At 44.0% G+C, this 14991-nt stretch overlaps 1 protein-coding gene and 1 long non-coding RNA gene across 6 annotated transcripts in view; one reads left to right on the top strand and one right to left on the bottom strand.

Annotated features, from left to right (window-relative positions):
- Positions 1-8270: 8270 nt before the first annotated feature.
- LOC116755167 lies at positions 8271-10580 on the bottom strand. Its single transcript, XR_004350249.1, has 3 exons — positions 10362-10580; positions 10141-10252; positions 8271-8487 (listed from the first exon to the last, which is right to left on the bottom strand). It is a non-coding gene; the product is annotated as an uncharacterized LOC116755167 (long non-coding RNA).
- Positions 10581-10896: 316 nt separating this feature from the next.
- CLCN3 (chloride voltage-gated channel 3) overlaps positions 10897-14991 on the top strand; it is a 97655-nt gene continuing 93560 nt past the window's right edge. For 2 of the 5 annotated variants that reach the window (XR_004350248.1, XM_032634134.1), the window contains exon 1: positions 10925-11340. The gene's annotated coding sequence lies outside the window, so the exon portion shown is untranslated. Of the gene's footprint in view, positions 11341-14991 lie in introns of all 5 variants that reach the window. The other 3 variants (XM_032634137.1, XM_032634138.1, XM_032634135.1) reach the window with 3 other exon arrangements.

The raw sequence follows: 14991 nt of genomic DNA, 5'->3' as shown, positions 1-14991 counted from the left end.
ACAACAGAATACACTTTCTTCTCAAGTGCTCATGGAACATTCTCCAGGATAGATCATATCTTGGGTCACAAATCAAGCTTTGATAAATTTAAGAAAATTGAAATTGTATCAAGTATCTTTTCTGACCACAACACTATGAGACGAGATATCAATTACAGGGAAAAAACTGTAAAAAAATACTAACACATGGAGGCCAAACAATATACTACTAAATAACCAAGAAATCACTGAAGAAATCAAAGAGGAAATCAAAAAGTACCTAGAAACAAATTACAATGAAAACATGATGACCCAAAACCTATGGGATGCAGCAAAAGCAGTTCCAAAAGGGAAGTTTATAGCAATACAATAAGAAACAAGAAAACACAAATACACAACCTAAACTTACACCTAAAGCAATGAGAGAAAGAAGAACAAAAAACCCCAAAGTTAGCAGAAGGAAAGAAATCAGAGAGATCAGATTGGAAAAAAATGAAAAAGAAATGAAGGAATAAATAGCAAAGATCAATAAAACTAAAAGCTGGTTCTTTGAGAAGATAAAATTGATAAACCATTAGATGGACTCATCAAGAAAAAAAGGTAAAAAGACTCAAATCAACAGAATTAGAAATGAATAATGTGAAGAAACAACTGACAACGCAGAAATACAAAGGATCATGAGAGATTACTACAAGCAACTATATGCCAATAAAATGGACAACCTGGAAGAAATGGACAAATTCTTAGAAAAGCACAACTTTCTAAGACTGAACCAGGAAGAAATAGAAAATATAAACAGACCAATCACAAGCACTGAAATTGAAACTGTGATGAAAAATCTTCCAACAAACAAAAGCCCAGGACCAAATGGCTTCACAGGTGAATTCTATAAAATTTAGACAAGAGCAAACACCTATCCTTCTCAAACTCTTCCAAAATATAGCAGAGGGAAGAATACTCCCAAACTCATTCTATGAGGCCACCATCACCCTGATACCAAAACCAAACAAAGATGTCACAAAAAAGGAAAGCTACAGGCCAATATCACTGATGAACATAGATGCAAAAATCTTCAACAAAATACTAGCAAACAGAAGCCAACAGCATATTAAAAGTGTCATACACAATGATCAAGTGGGTTCATCCCAGGAATGCAATGATTCTTCAATATACGCAAATCAATCAATGTGATACACCGTATTAACAAACTGAAGGATAAAAACCATATGATCATCTCAATAGATGCAGAAAAAGCTTTTGATAAAATTCAGTACCCATTTATGATAAAAACCCTGCAGAAAGTAGGCACAGAGGGAACTTACCTCAACATAATAAAGGCCATATATGACAAACCCACAGCCGACATCATTCTCAGTGGTGAAAAACTGAAGCCATTTCCTCTAATATAGGGAACAAGACAAGGTTGCCCACTCTCACCACTATTATTCAACATACTTTTGGAAGTTTTAGCCACAGCAATCAGAGAAGAAAAAGAAATAAAAAGAATCCAAATCAAAAAAGAAGAAGTAAAGCTGTCAGTGTTTGCAGATGACATGATACTATACGTAGAGAATCCTAAAGATGCTATCAGAAAACTGCTAGGGCTGATCAATGAATTAAAGTAGCAGGATACAAAATTAATGCTCAGAAATCTCTTGCATTCCCATACATTAATGATGAAAAATCTGAAAGAGAAATTAAGGAAACACTCCTATTTACCGTTGCTACAAAAAGAATAAAATACCTAGGAATAAACCTACCTAAGGAGACAAAAGACCTGTATGCAGAAAACTATAAGACACTGATGAAAAAAATTAAAGATGATACAAACAGCTGGAGAGATATACCATGTTCTTGGATTGGAAGAATCAACATTGTGAAAATGACTATACTACCCAAAGCAATCTACAGATTCAGTGCAATCTCTATCAAACTACCAATGGCATTTTTCACAGAACTAGAACAAAAAATTTCACAATTTGTATGGAAACACAAAAGACCCCGAATAGCCAAAGCAATATTGAGAAAGAAAAACGGAGCTGGAGGAATCAGGCTCCCTGACTTCAGACTATACTACAAAGCTACAGGAATCAAGACAGTATGGTACTGGCACAAAAACAGAAACATAGATCAATGGAACAGGATAGAAAGCCCAGAGATAAACCCACACACATATGGTCACCTTATCTTTGATAAAGGAGGCAAGAATATACAATGGAGAAAAGACAGCCCTCAATAAGTGGTGCTGGGAAAACTGGACAGCTACATGTAAAAGAATGAATTTAGAACACTCCCTAACACCATACACAAAAATAAACTCAAAATGAATTAAAGAGCTAAATGTAAGGTCAGACACTATGAAACTCTTAGAGGAAAACACAGGCAGAGTACTCTAAGACATAAATCACAGCAAGATCCTTTTTGACCCACCATCTAGAGAAATGGAAATAAAAATAAACAAATGGGACCTAATGAAACTTAAAGGCTTTTGCATAGCAAAGGAAACCATAAACAAGATGAAAAGACTACCCTCAGAATGGGAGAAAATATTTGCAAACGAAGCAACTGACAAAGGATTAATCTCCAAAATATACAAGTAGCTCATGCAGCTCAATATCAAATAAACAAACAACCCAATCCAAAAATGGGCAGAAGACCTACATAGACATTTCTCCAAAGAAGATATGCACATTGCCACCAGACACATGAAAGGATGCTCAACATCACTAATCATTAGAGAAATGCAAATCAAAACTACAATGAGGTATTACCTCACACCAGTCAGAACGGCCATCATCAAAAAATCTACAAACAATAAATGGTGGAGAGGGTGTGGAGAAAAGGGAACCCTCTTGCACTGTCGGTGGGAATGTAAATTGAAACAGCCACTATGGAGAACAGCATGGAAGTTCCTAAAAAACTAGAAATATAACTACCATACGACCCAGCAATCCCACTACTGGGCATATACCCTGAGAAAACCATAATTCAAAAAGAGTCATGTGCCACAGTGTTCATTGCAGCTCTATTTACAACAGCCAGGACATGGAAGGAACCTAAGTGTCCATCGACAGATGAATGGATAAAGAAGATGTGGCACATATATACAATGGAATATTATTCAGCCATAAAAAGAAATGAAATCGAGTTATTTGTAGTGAGGTGGATGGACCTAGAGTCTGTCATACAGAGTGAAGTAAGTCAGAAAGAGAAAAACAAATACTGTATGCTAACACATATATTTGGAATCTAAAAAAAAAAAAGGTTCTGAAGAACCTAGTGGCAGGATAGCAATAAATATGCAGACATAGAGAATGGACTTGAGGACATGGGGATGGGGAAGGGGAAGCTGTGACAAAGTGAGAGAGCGGCATGGACATATATACACTACCAAATGTAAAATAGATAGCTAGGGGGAAACAGCCCCATAGCACAGTGAGCTCAGCTGGGTGCTTTGTGACCACCTAGAGGGGTGGGATAGGGAGGGTGGCAGGCAGATGCAAGAGGGAGGAGATATGGGGATATATATATACGTATAGCTGATTCACTTTGTTATAAAGCAGAAACTAACACAATATTGTAAAGCAACTATACTGCAATAAAGACGTTTAAAAAATATTATCAAGACTGCAAATCTATTCAATATAATTTCATGTTCTCCCTTAGGGAAAAAGGCAAAGGACAAGAAAAGGTCATTTTCAACTACTTCCCTGATGCTGGTGAAATCAGGAAGAAATTCTAGACTAGAACCGCATCACTATTTTCCTAATAGAACTTCTCAATCCCTTTCCCTTCCTCTTGACAATGTGCATGAAACATAAGTGATAGAATCAACGTTCTTTTTCTGAAACAGCACGCAAATACATGAAGCAGATCTCCATGGCTTTGTTCATATCTCTGATTTTCTGCGGACTTGTTTTTTTTTTTTTTTTTGCCATGTGCGGGCCTCTCACTGTTGTGGCCTCTGCTGCTGCGGAGCACAGGCTCCAGACGCACAGGCTCAGCGGCCGTGGCTCACGTGCCCAGCCGCTCCGTGGCATGTGGGATCTTCCCGGACTGGGGCACGAACCCATTTCCCCTGCATCGGCAGGCGGACCCTCAACCACTGTGCCACCAGGGAAGCCCTGCGGACCTGTTTTTTAACGTATTTCTAAAGTTGTTATGGGAAATAATCATATCTCCAGGTTTTTCTATTTCAGGGAAAACTTAGAGCAACTTGACTGAGGCCAGAGAACAAGAATCTAGGAGAAACTGAAATCTGATTCCAGATTTCTGTGAAAAAGTGCTCTTTTTCACTCCTTTTGCTAAGTCTATAAAATAGCACATTACAAGCTGCCACTTCCAGAGTGACAGAAATGCTGGCAGAAAGCAATGGGTGCCACCACGTGCACTCACTGGCGATGTCTACCATGTGTTCCCTGGATCTCCCGGGGAACCAGAAATGGTTGGAATAAGCACACAGCACTGTGCGTTAGTCTTCTTTTTCACTTTCCTTGAGAGTTTCATGGTTTTGTTGGCTGGTTGGTGGAGGAGGAGTAAAGCTTAGTACGAGTCTTGGTAGAGTTGCCGTTATTAGTGCTTCAGCTCAGTTCCAACCAGAAACTATGACTTAAAGTACAGGAGCCTGGCTTTATTCACATAACATAGTTTGCTGTGCCTCCAACTACTTCCTGTGTGCTGACAGCTTTTTATTTAGTCATTGGTTTGGTTTGGGTTTTTCCAGTTTTATTGAAATGCAGTTGATGTACAGCACTGCATACGTTCAAGGGGTACAGCATAATGATCTGACTCACATATATTGTGAAACAGTGACCACAATGCTTAGTTAACATCCATCATCTCATGTAGATACCAAAAAAAGGAAAAACATGTTTTTTCCCCTTGTGATGAGAATTCTTCGTATCTGGTCTCTGAACAATTTTCAAATATACCACATAATTTTCAAACATACCACACAGTTAACTCTAGGGTTAACTATAGTTCCTCATGTTGGACGTTATAGCACAATACTTTGCGACTATTGTCTGTTCTCAAAGCTAGGCACCTCTCCCCCAATTTAGGCTACATATCTTCAGTGAGAGAAGCAAACAGAGAATGTCTGTAAATCTCTTGTGAAAAATTCCACTTAGTTTAGAAAAAGTTTTCACTTCCTTTTCAACATTTTTCTAAGAAAGAACCTAAGACACTTGTCCAACAGGGTCCCAAGTAAAATAAGAGAAAACTGGGCTTGGGTATGAGCATGGTTCCGTGAATTCTACCACGATACCAGCAATGAAAGAGTCCCGAGAAGTCTGACTGCATTGTGGGCACCCCCATCACCAGCTGGGCACCGTACCCGCTCTGAAGCCCAGGACTGTGTTGTCTGAGAAAACTGAGTTCTGTCCTGGGAGAAAAGAAATAAATAGGATAGAAAAAGCTCATGTGTTAAGCACAGAGAAGTAAGTTACTCAGCTGTGAGACATGGTGGACAGATGAGGTCAGTAGGGCATATACTGATACTTGTGAACAGAGATTGAAAAGGCTGGAAAGCCCAAGAGACGCCACATGTTCATGAGGCACTAAACATACAAGAGGCATCGAATATGCATCAAGCACCATATCTTCACGGCACACTAAATGTCCGTGAGACACCCAACATTCATGGGTCTTAATCCTGCCACCCAGAGGTGACACTCTTACTGTGTCCCACGTGTCCTGCCCAAAAAGTGCTCAGCAGGTTAACAGGCAACCTGGGGCTGTGGACAGGCGCTCTCGCTCTGCATCTCTCTGACAGAGCCAGAGTGTGTCGTTGGCTTAGGGCACCTTCCATTTCTGCACCCTCGCTCCAACCTTACCTCTGGTTCTACTTACCCCACCATCCACAGGAGGCTGACGTACCAAAAAGAGACAGGACGTATGTACACTGCATGACCACAGGTTTTAATCTTTCCACCCGCCTTGCACCCTATCTGTGTTGACTTTCTTTCTCCCTGGCTTCTCAGGGTGCGTTGGCTTTCTTTCCCTGACCTCTGGGAAAACTCGTCTGCTCGTGTATGTGGAGGGTACCATTGCACGGAGGTAACCTCCCACACAACATCAAGCAGGTAATCTCTGGGTATTACTCGGCCCTGTATATTAAAGATAATTTAAAAGGAGTGAAAGTCTTTTGCCTGATGTCCTACAATTTTCAACTCTTTGCACTCAGAAGTATACAAGGGAGAGTACACTTTCCTGGTAACAAGGGAAAGGATCCCTAAGTTTGGCAGGTTCCAAGACATGTCCTTAGAAGACTTTCGAATCTTTAGGCTTTCCAAATAAACCAGACACACAGTTTTTGTAATATTCTGGGGCATAGTTTATTTTAATTGCAAGAAGCTGAATTTCTTGATCCTACAAAGGTCACCTGAGTGGCCCTCTGACTACCACACACTTTGGGTAACTAGGCCTCATGGTTCTGGGCTTAGATAGCAAGAACTTTGGGTGTGTTCTGCCTGTTTGTTTAAATGGCCTAGGCTGAGATTTGGAGTTAAGGAAATCTGCTGTGTAAACTCCTATAATTTTATGCGAGGCCTAGCGGCAGGGAAGGGCAAAGGTAACGGTTATGAAATAAAGTCACAGTGAGAAAAACCTGCTTTGTGAGCTGGTGCCGGTGCTGAGTCAGGAAGTGAAGAGGCTGTCAGCCAGTGAGGCAGATACAGGATCTGGAAAAGCTGACGCTCTAGCCTATTAAGGCACAAAATCCTCTTGGCTGAGGGCAACACAAAGGGGTTTTCCTTTTCTCAAAAACACAAAACCACCCCAAATCCAGCTACTGCACTCAGGGAAGAGAGGGGCACCCTCGTCACCGTGGAAGGCGGCTGTGTGTTGAGAACAGGCCCCCATCTTCCTTCCTCTCCCTGTGGGCTGGAAGGCCTGCCACTGCTCCTCTGCCTGTCCCAGCCCTGTATTTCCAGAGTGTTGGGAGCAGGTAACTTGGTTCTTTAGTGTCACTGGTCCACAGACGAAGAGGAATTAGTGGATTACACCCAGGGGCCCCATCTTCACCTGACTTGGAAGAGCTTTTGGACACTGAACAGATGAGATTTAGATTTAGATGAGACCCTGGACTTCACGCAGATGCTGTACTGGCACGAGGCCCTTGCGAACGTTGGGAAGGAGTGAATGCACCTTACCTGTGAATCATTAGGGGCTGGAGCGGGGGCTGCTGCAGGCAGAATTCTGATGTGGCCCCGAGATTCCCAGGCGCTGGTGTACATGCCTGGTGTAACTGCTGCTCCTTGAGTGTGGGCTGGTCTGTAAATATGGTGGACTTCACTTCCATGAAAACGTTATTAGTCAACTGACCTTGAGTTCATAAAAAAATGAAATTATGATGGGTGGGCTTGACCTAATTACATAACCCCTCCTGCCCTTCAAAGAAGTCAAATTCAAGGGAAAGGAAGAGAAATTCTGCTGGCTTTGAAGAGGTAAGTCACTACGTTGTGAGAGCCATGTGGTTGGGACTTGAGACCGACCTCTAGGAGCTTAGAGTGATCTCCGGTTAACAGCTGGCAAGAAAGCAACAAAACAGCGGCCTCAGTCCTACAACAACAAGTAGAATCATGTCACCGGACCCTACTTAAAGACCTTTTATGTGATATGTTGTATGCAGCTATCAAAAAGGATGAGTTGAATCTAGAATGTTGATATTAACGCTTATAGAGTGCTATGTGCCTCAAAGATACAAAAAAATACATATTTAGATCAGATATTCATTACTCTCTTGTGTTTTACTGGAGGGCCCCCAAAGTGTACATAATCAAAAGCATTAGTATGTGATACAGAGTTTGAGACAATTTGGTAGGGAGGCAAAGAAGCTTCTCTCGCACACCCTGCTGTGCAACACTCGACAGGGAACTCTCCTTCAGCACTTACCCCACCTTCTCCCGGTCGACAGGGCTCCTTTCCCCTCTCCAAGGGAAGACAGCCTCCTCTCCCTCCACGTGCTTCCCTGGACTCTAGGAACCAGCTGAGACCTATCTAGGGTCTCCTACCCTAAACACTTACCAGAAGGTTTGGCCAAGCCAAGCCAGTTATCTCTTAACAGGGCTACTGGTGAATAAAGTTTCCTCCATCATTTTATGTACATAATATGTTTGTACATGCCTAAAAAGTCCCTGGAAAGATATCCAAGACATACTTAATAGTATCTTTTTGTGGCGAGCGGCACTAAGGTTGGTCAGGTTGTACAGGATGACATCAGCTTGCATTTCATATTTTCATACAAAGTACCACACACTGGGGGTCTTAAAACAACAGAACTTTATTCTCACACAGTTCTGGAGGCCAGAAGTCTGAAATCAAGGTGTCAGCAGGGTTCTGCTCTCCTGAAGGGCCCTCGGGGAGAATCCTTCCTTACTTCTTCCAGCTTCTGGTGCCCCCGGCACGCCTTAGCTCTGAACAGCATCATTCCAGTCTCTGCCTCCATTTTCACATGCCATCTTCCTGTATGTCTGTCATTGCGTCTCTTCTCTTCTGAGGACACCAGTCCTGCTGAATTAGGGCCCAACCTAATAACTTTCCTTGATCACATCTGTAAGACCCTACTTCCAAATAAAGCATGGGGTAGGGGAGGGAGGGGGTTCTTTGGGGACACAGTCAATCTACACAAGCCATGATTACTCTTACAATTAAAAGACAACAGCTCAACATGCAACATTCTACAAGACAACTTGTCTCTTTAAAACTTCAGTGCTATGAAAAATTGGAGGGGCTGTTGAAGAATAAAAGAGATGTAAGAAACATAACCAAAATGCAACGTTTAAAACTTGTCTGGGGCTTCCCTGGTGGCGCAGTGGTTGAGAGTCTGCCTGCCAATGCAGGGGACACGGGTTCGTGCCCTGGTCCGGGAAGATCCCACACGCCGCGGAGCGTCTGGGCCCATGAGCCATGGCCGCTGAGTCTGCGCGTCTGGAGCCTATGCTCCGCAATGGGAGAGGCCGCAACAGTGAAAGGCCTGCGTACCACCAAAAAAAAAAAAAAAAAAAAAAAAGACACTTGTCTGGATCCTGGTTTGAAAAAAAGTCTGCAAAAGATGTTTCCTTGTTGTTGGCAACTGGCAAAATTTAAATATAGCCTGGTTATCAGACGATAATGAGGGATTTATTGTTAACTTCCTAGCTGTGATATTTGATCGTGTTGGAGAGGTGTTATTCTTGAGATGCATGTTGAAGTATCTTTGGGGAGAGTTTCATAATGTCTGCCTCCGACTGTCACAAGTTTCAGAGTAAAAAATTACACCCGAATACAGATGAAGCTAATACAGCAGGATTTTTGCATCTAGATGACTGATCCCATCATGCCCATGATTAAAACATTTCCATGTTAAATGCAGCTACTGTAAGTTGATGTTAGACTTAAAAAAAAAATCTTATTCTTTTATTTATCTTTGGCTGCATTGGGTCTTCATTGCTGTGCGTGGGCTTTCTCTATTTGCGGTGAGCGGGGGTTACTCTTCGTTGTGGTGGCTTCTCTTGTTCCGGAGCACGGGCTCTAGGCACGCGGGCTCAGTAGTTGTGGCACACGGGCTCAGTAGTTGTGGCACACGGGCTTAGTTGCTCCGCGGCATGTGGGATCTTCCCGGACCAGGGCTCGAACCCGTGTCCCCTGCATTGGCAGGTGGGTTCTTAACCACTGTGCCACCAGGGAAGCCCGACTTTAGACTTTTAAGACCGAAAATTTTAGAGTGTTTATCATATACCTTAAAGAAATGAAAAACCATATTTGAGTATGCAATAAACTCATTTCATACTCTCAGGTATTTTGGGTTTGAAAATTTTCATAATAAAAATTGTGCAGGAAAAACTACTCAAACAACAACAACCACAACCGTTTCAACAACTCCCAGTTATCTGGGATAAAACACAAACTCTTCCATACAACTGCATCAACAACCCACCTCCTCGTCCCCCTTCCACCTACATTCCAGTAACAGCAGAGCAGCATTCGCCTTTACACTTCTTCCTTTCCTTGCCACCAGGTGCTGTTGGACATCCCCCCCGCCCCCCCGCCCCCCCAGCTCCAGGTCAGAGGTCACCTGCGGAATTCAGGACGAGCCCACGCGGCAGAGCCCCGTCCTCTCATTCCACCAGGTGCTGTTGGACATCCCCTCCCCGCCCCCCCCAGCTCCAGGTCAGAGGTCACCTGTGGGATTCAGGACGTCCCCACGCCGCAGAGCCGCGTCCTGGACTGTCCTTGTGCGGCCCTCCCTGCTCTGGGATTCCGCACTGGCGCGCCTGAGGAGTTCCACAGCTGTCTGCCAAAAGGAAATCAACTCAGCTCTGCCATTCGAGTCCTCAGGTTACATGTTTTCTCCAAAATAGTCAATTAACAAGCATTATTTTTGACAATTCATAAAGGCTAACCGGGTGCCGGCGCGGAGCCGGGTCCGCGCGTAAGCTCAGACAGACCGGCTGCCCACGGAATCAACGCTCCCGCCACGGTAGCCCAGTCTCCGCGCTGCTGGACGCCGGGGTCCCGCCGGCGCCGAACGCGAACCTGAGATCCGCCGGACTGCGCGCCGTGCCCTTCGGGGAGAGCGGCCCGGTGCCACCTCAGTCCTCTCGCGAGGTCACCAAGACAAGGACCCCACACCGCGAGGGGCGTGACCCACAAGCTGGGAAAGGTCGCGCCCCCAGCCTGCCCCGCCCCAAGGCGCCACGGCCCCGCCCACTGCCTCGCACGACCCTCCCACTACCCACACACGGCCCGCCCCCCGCCTCCACTGGCCCGCCTACCGCTCCCACGCGGCCCGCCCCCTGCCGCCACAAGTCCCTCCCCATCCTCCACAAGCCCCGCCCCTGCCCCAAAAGGTCCCGCCTACTGCCTCCACGCGTCCCGCCCCCTGTTCCCACACGGCCCAATGGGCGTCTACGCGGCTCCGACCGGCCGTTCACGGCTACGCGGTGACGTCAGGCGCCGACGCACCTGTCGGCCCTGCTAGCGCCGCTCCTGTCGGCTTCCTGGGGTCGGTGGGTCGGGCGGGACGGTCCCGAGCCGCAGTCCTTCCTGCGGTCCTGTCGCCCGCTGCCGGAGTCGGGCCGAGCGCCGAGGAGGGGTGCTGGTGGCCGGCCGCTCCAGTTCCTCCCCGAGTTGGAGCATGGCTGCAGCTGCGGGCCCTCCAGAGGGAGGTGAGCTCGGAGGCGGTCGTGTTTGATTCGGGGCAGCAGCGGGTCGAGTCCAGGGCCCCGGAGCCGGCGGCTGCAACTTGATGCGGCTCCCTTCCGGCTGAGCCCGTGGGTTGCGGTCGCGGTGGGGCTGGCCGCGCCGGCCGCCCTCAGATGCGGAGCCCGCCGGCGGCGCAGGACGCGGCCCCGGGGCTGCTGTCTGCCTCTGAGCGGCGAGGTGAGTGGCGGCGGCGGCAGGGGGTCCGGGGCCGTGGCGTCCGCGGGGCAGGGGCGGGCCGCTAGCCTCTCCGTCCTGGGACGCTGACCCTGCCCGCAGCAGGTGTGGCCCGCGGGCGTTCTCTGAGCTTTCACCTGCTTCCTTCGGGAACCGCCGAAAGACCTTTGAGCAGAATGGACGTAGGTGCCAGGAAAAGATTAATTGTGGGTTTTACTTTTGCGAAATTTGCCCAAATATAAAGTTCAGTGTCTCTTTCTTTAGATTTATGTGTATATCAAGACATAGTTTGTGTGTATGTGTAACATTTGTGTTTTGTTCTTAGACTTGGACCGGAAACCACCTTAGACTCAGAAATCGATATTGTATATAATGTGCTTTATTTGTATAGCATTTCAAAACTGGAGCACCTAGAAGATAATTACACATACTTTATGCATATTAGAGGCCGAGATTTGTGTTTCCTTTGGAAGAAAATTCTTTTTTTTTTTTTTTTTAATAAGAAATGAATCAACAGTGACCGTACCATTTTTTCTCTTTGGTAATTCAAAAGTTCAGTTCTGCAAACTATAAACTTTTTTGAGTTTACAGCATGCAGTTCAGTTACAGCAGCTTCACTGTGGTTTGTCTTTGATTGTTGAATCTTTCCAGAAATGCTTTACTTTTCATCTCTCAAGAGTTAATTTAGAAGAATCTTTTCTTGATGAGGTCGGCATGGAAATAATTTACCTGATGTCAGTCAATTTTACTTGCTTCTGTGAGTCACTGGAAAATACTGTCTGTGTAGCACGGGAGTACACAGAGAAGTTAATATGCTCGTGTATAGGTTGTTGATTTCATCCTAAAAGGTGCTGTTGCTGATTTTCTTGTTACAGACTGTGGCTTAAAAACCAGGTGTGTGCCCTGCAGTTATTTACTCAGCTTAAGCCAGCTTTTATGACCTCTGGTTAATAGGAACAGCCACTGTTGGAAGAACCCAAGGCAGATTGCAGCTCTCCCACACCTAACTCCCCACACTCTTCAAAGACTGAATCTTTGTTTGAAAAACAGGTCACATTATTTTAAGAGGTCAATATGAATGTATAGTACCTACAACTTTAGTTCGAACTTGTGTTTTAGCATGTGTTTTCAATCATACATAGCTCATTAGGAATGCCAGTATTTAACCCGGTTTTGGATATATACAGTTTAGGGGAAGGATTTGCTGAGGTTAGGATCTTATGTCAGTGAATTGGCTGTTTTCCAGGTCATGTTGGTGATAAGCTTTCCGTTTCCTGTTGTGACATGTTGGTAATAATTTTCAGATGGCTCAGGAAGCCAGATTTGATCTCTGTGGTGGGTCAGATATCAAAGCAGTATCCTGTGAGGTTTGGCCACTATCACTGCTTTGTAGAGCTTTCATCTTAGTTTCTAGTCAGACTTTTCAGCAGGGATCTAAAATATGATAAGTGTTAATATTTATTCAGTGAATTCTGTGGTTCAGGATCTTTCCTAAGTGGTTTTGTGGATTATCTCAATTCTCACTCCAACCCCTTGAAGTAGGTACTTTGATTTTTCCCGTTATAGAGCTGTGGAAACTGAGGCATAGAGGATTTAATTAATTTGCCCAAGGTCTCAGTCAGTGTCAGAATTGAGACTGAAGCCTGGCAATGTGATTTCAGAGCTCTTGCTCTCACTGGCTGCACTTCATTGCGAGCGAGACTTAACAAAATGCTGGAAGAAAAGATGGGGTGAGAGACATGGCAGCACAGGTCCATTTATTCTTCAGTTATAAAAATAATGTAAAATTACAGAAACTCTGGAAAATCTTTTTTTTTAATCCTCACGCCACTACTCTAATAAGCTCTTCTTGTGTTTTTTAATTATGCACTTTCACGTGTGTATATAAACGTTGTAGCTATGATACATTTTGATTCTTAAAGATCAGTGTTCTTCGGTTAAGTATAAGGTTAAGTATAAAATGAAAGATGAACCCACGTGGGGAAAATGCCCATTTGCATTGCTGAAATATAGAGAGATTTGATCTGCAGCTTTGATTGGAACCATGTCAGGTAAATACATTTCTTGCCCTCATGGGAAGTAGTTGAACAGTTTCTGTCTTGTAAAGTCATGGAAATTATTTAGTTTTCAAAGTCTAAGTCTTCCACAGCATCTTTTTGTTGGATTGTTTACCTTTTTACTTGTTATAGTCTGACTTTTATATTTGTGTGTGTGTTTTTCCTTTTAAAATCATCTAGCAGTTATCTTTTGACTGGATCTAAAAATATTCATGAATCTGGGAAATTTTCTTCAGAATAGAAAGCCACTTTCTTTAGCAGGTTGTCCATTTAATACTTTTTTGAAGAGACATATCTAAGGTGCAGCGATTTGGACACGCACCTAACTTAATGGACAGTAGGATAAAACATCAAGAAATATTACTTTGGGGAGAAATGCGTTTCATTACTGTCATGTAAGTACTGACAATTTGTATTAGGGTAAATTCTTTTTTAATATAGTGACGTTCTGATCTAAGTTTCATGATGTTATAATGGGTAGAGGGGTCATTCCCTGGTAAAATAAATTTGAGAAACTTTTAATAAATTTTGTTTATGAAGTTAATGTTTACTACAGGTTTTCTCAAGAACCTTTCTTATTCTGTTAACCATTACAGTTGTACACAGGGTATGTTTTATTACCCAGACTTATCTGACCACGAAACCTTGCATTGGACTTGTGTTCTCTGCACACGCTCACTCATCGCCAAATGTCGTTGTCACCTTCTTGGCTCCATGGCTTGATTCACACCAATGCTTCACTGTTGCTTCAATGAACTAACCTCTTCTCCCACCTCTGCCCCATAAGATCCCGCTTACCTTTTTTTTGGCCACACCACGTGCCTTGCAGGATCTTAATTCTCCTCCCAGAGTTTGAGCCTGGACCCCTGGCAGTGAAAGCACGAGTCCTAACCACTGGACTGCCAGAGAATCCCTCCCAGTTACCTTTTAAGGTCCAATTCAAGTGTGTCTCTTCCAAAGAAGTCTTCTCATCATCAATTACAGATGGATGCAATCTTTTCCCCGAGCTCTTGTAACAATTTCAGTGTCTTCTGTGACATCTGTCATGCGTTGCCTGTCATTATATGGATATATAGTAATTTATAGGAAAAAATTACCATATCCCTTTTGAGGACAGTATATTATGTAATTTATGCTGAAGTTTATTGAAAGCTGTAAGGCCTATACAGATATGATGCCATTAATAAATAAAAATTTTATCTGTATTTTTTTTTTTACAGTTTCTGGTACACGAGTGGCCATTTTACAAACTTTAGTAAATGTGTAAGTGATCGTGTTGAAATTCATTGTCACATTTTAATCTTTGACAAGTCTTTCGCACACCTAGTTCTTGAAATATTTACATGAGGAAGCTCTTTACTTCCAAGTGGCTACATCAGTCAGAGTTCCACCTCCCTCTGGTTATTGCTGTTGAGACTTTTTGTTTGTTTGTTTGTTTTTAAATTTTTGGCTGTGTTGGGTCTTCGTTGCAACGCGCGGGCTTCTTATTGCGGTGGCTTCTCTTGTTGCACAGCATGGGCTCTAGGCACTTGGGCTTCAGTAGTTGTGGCACGTGGGCTCAGTAGTTCTGGCTCGCGGGTTCTAGAGCACAGGCTCA

This window comes from Phocoena sinus, chromosome 6 (genome assembly GCF_008692025.1).
Source record: "Phocoena sinus isolate mPhoSin1 chromosome 6, mPhoSin1.pri, whole genome shotgun sequence".
Classification (NCBI taxonomy): domain Eukaryota; kingdom Metazoa; phylum Chordata; class Mammalia; order Artiodactyla; family Phocoenidae; genus Phocoena; species Phocoena sinus.
The sequence above is the reverse complement of the archived record's forward strand: the minus strand, read 5'-3'. Positions and strand labels throughout refer to the sequence as shown.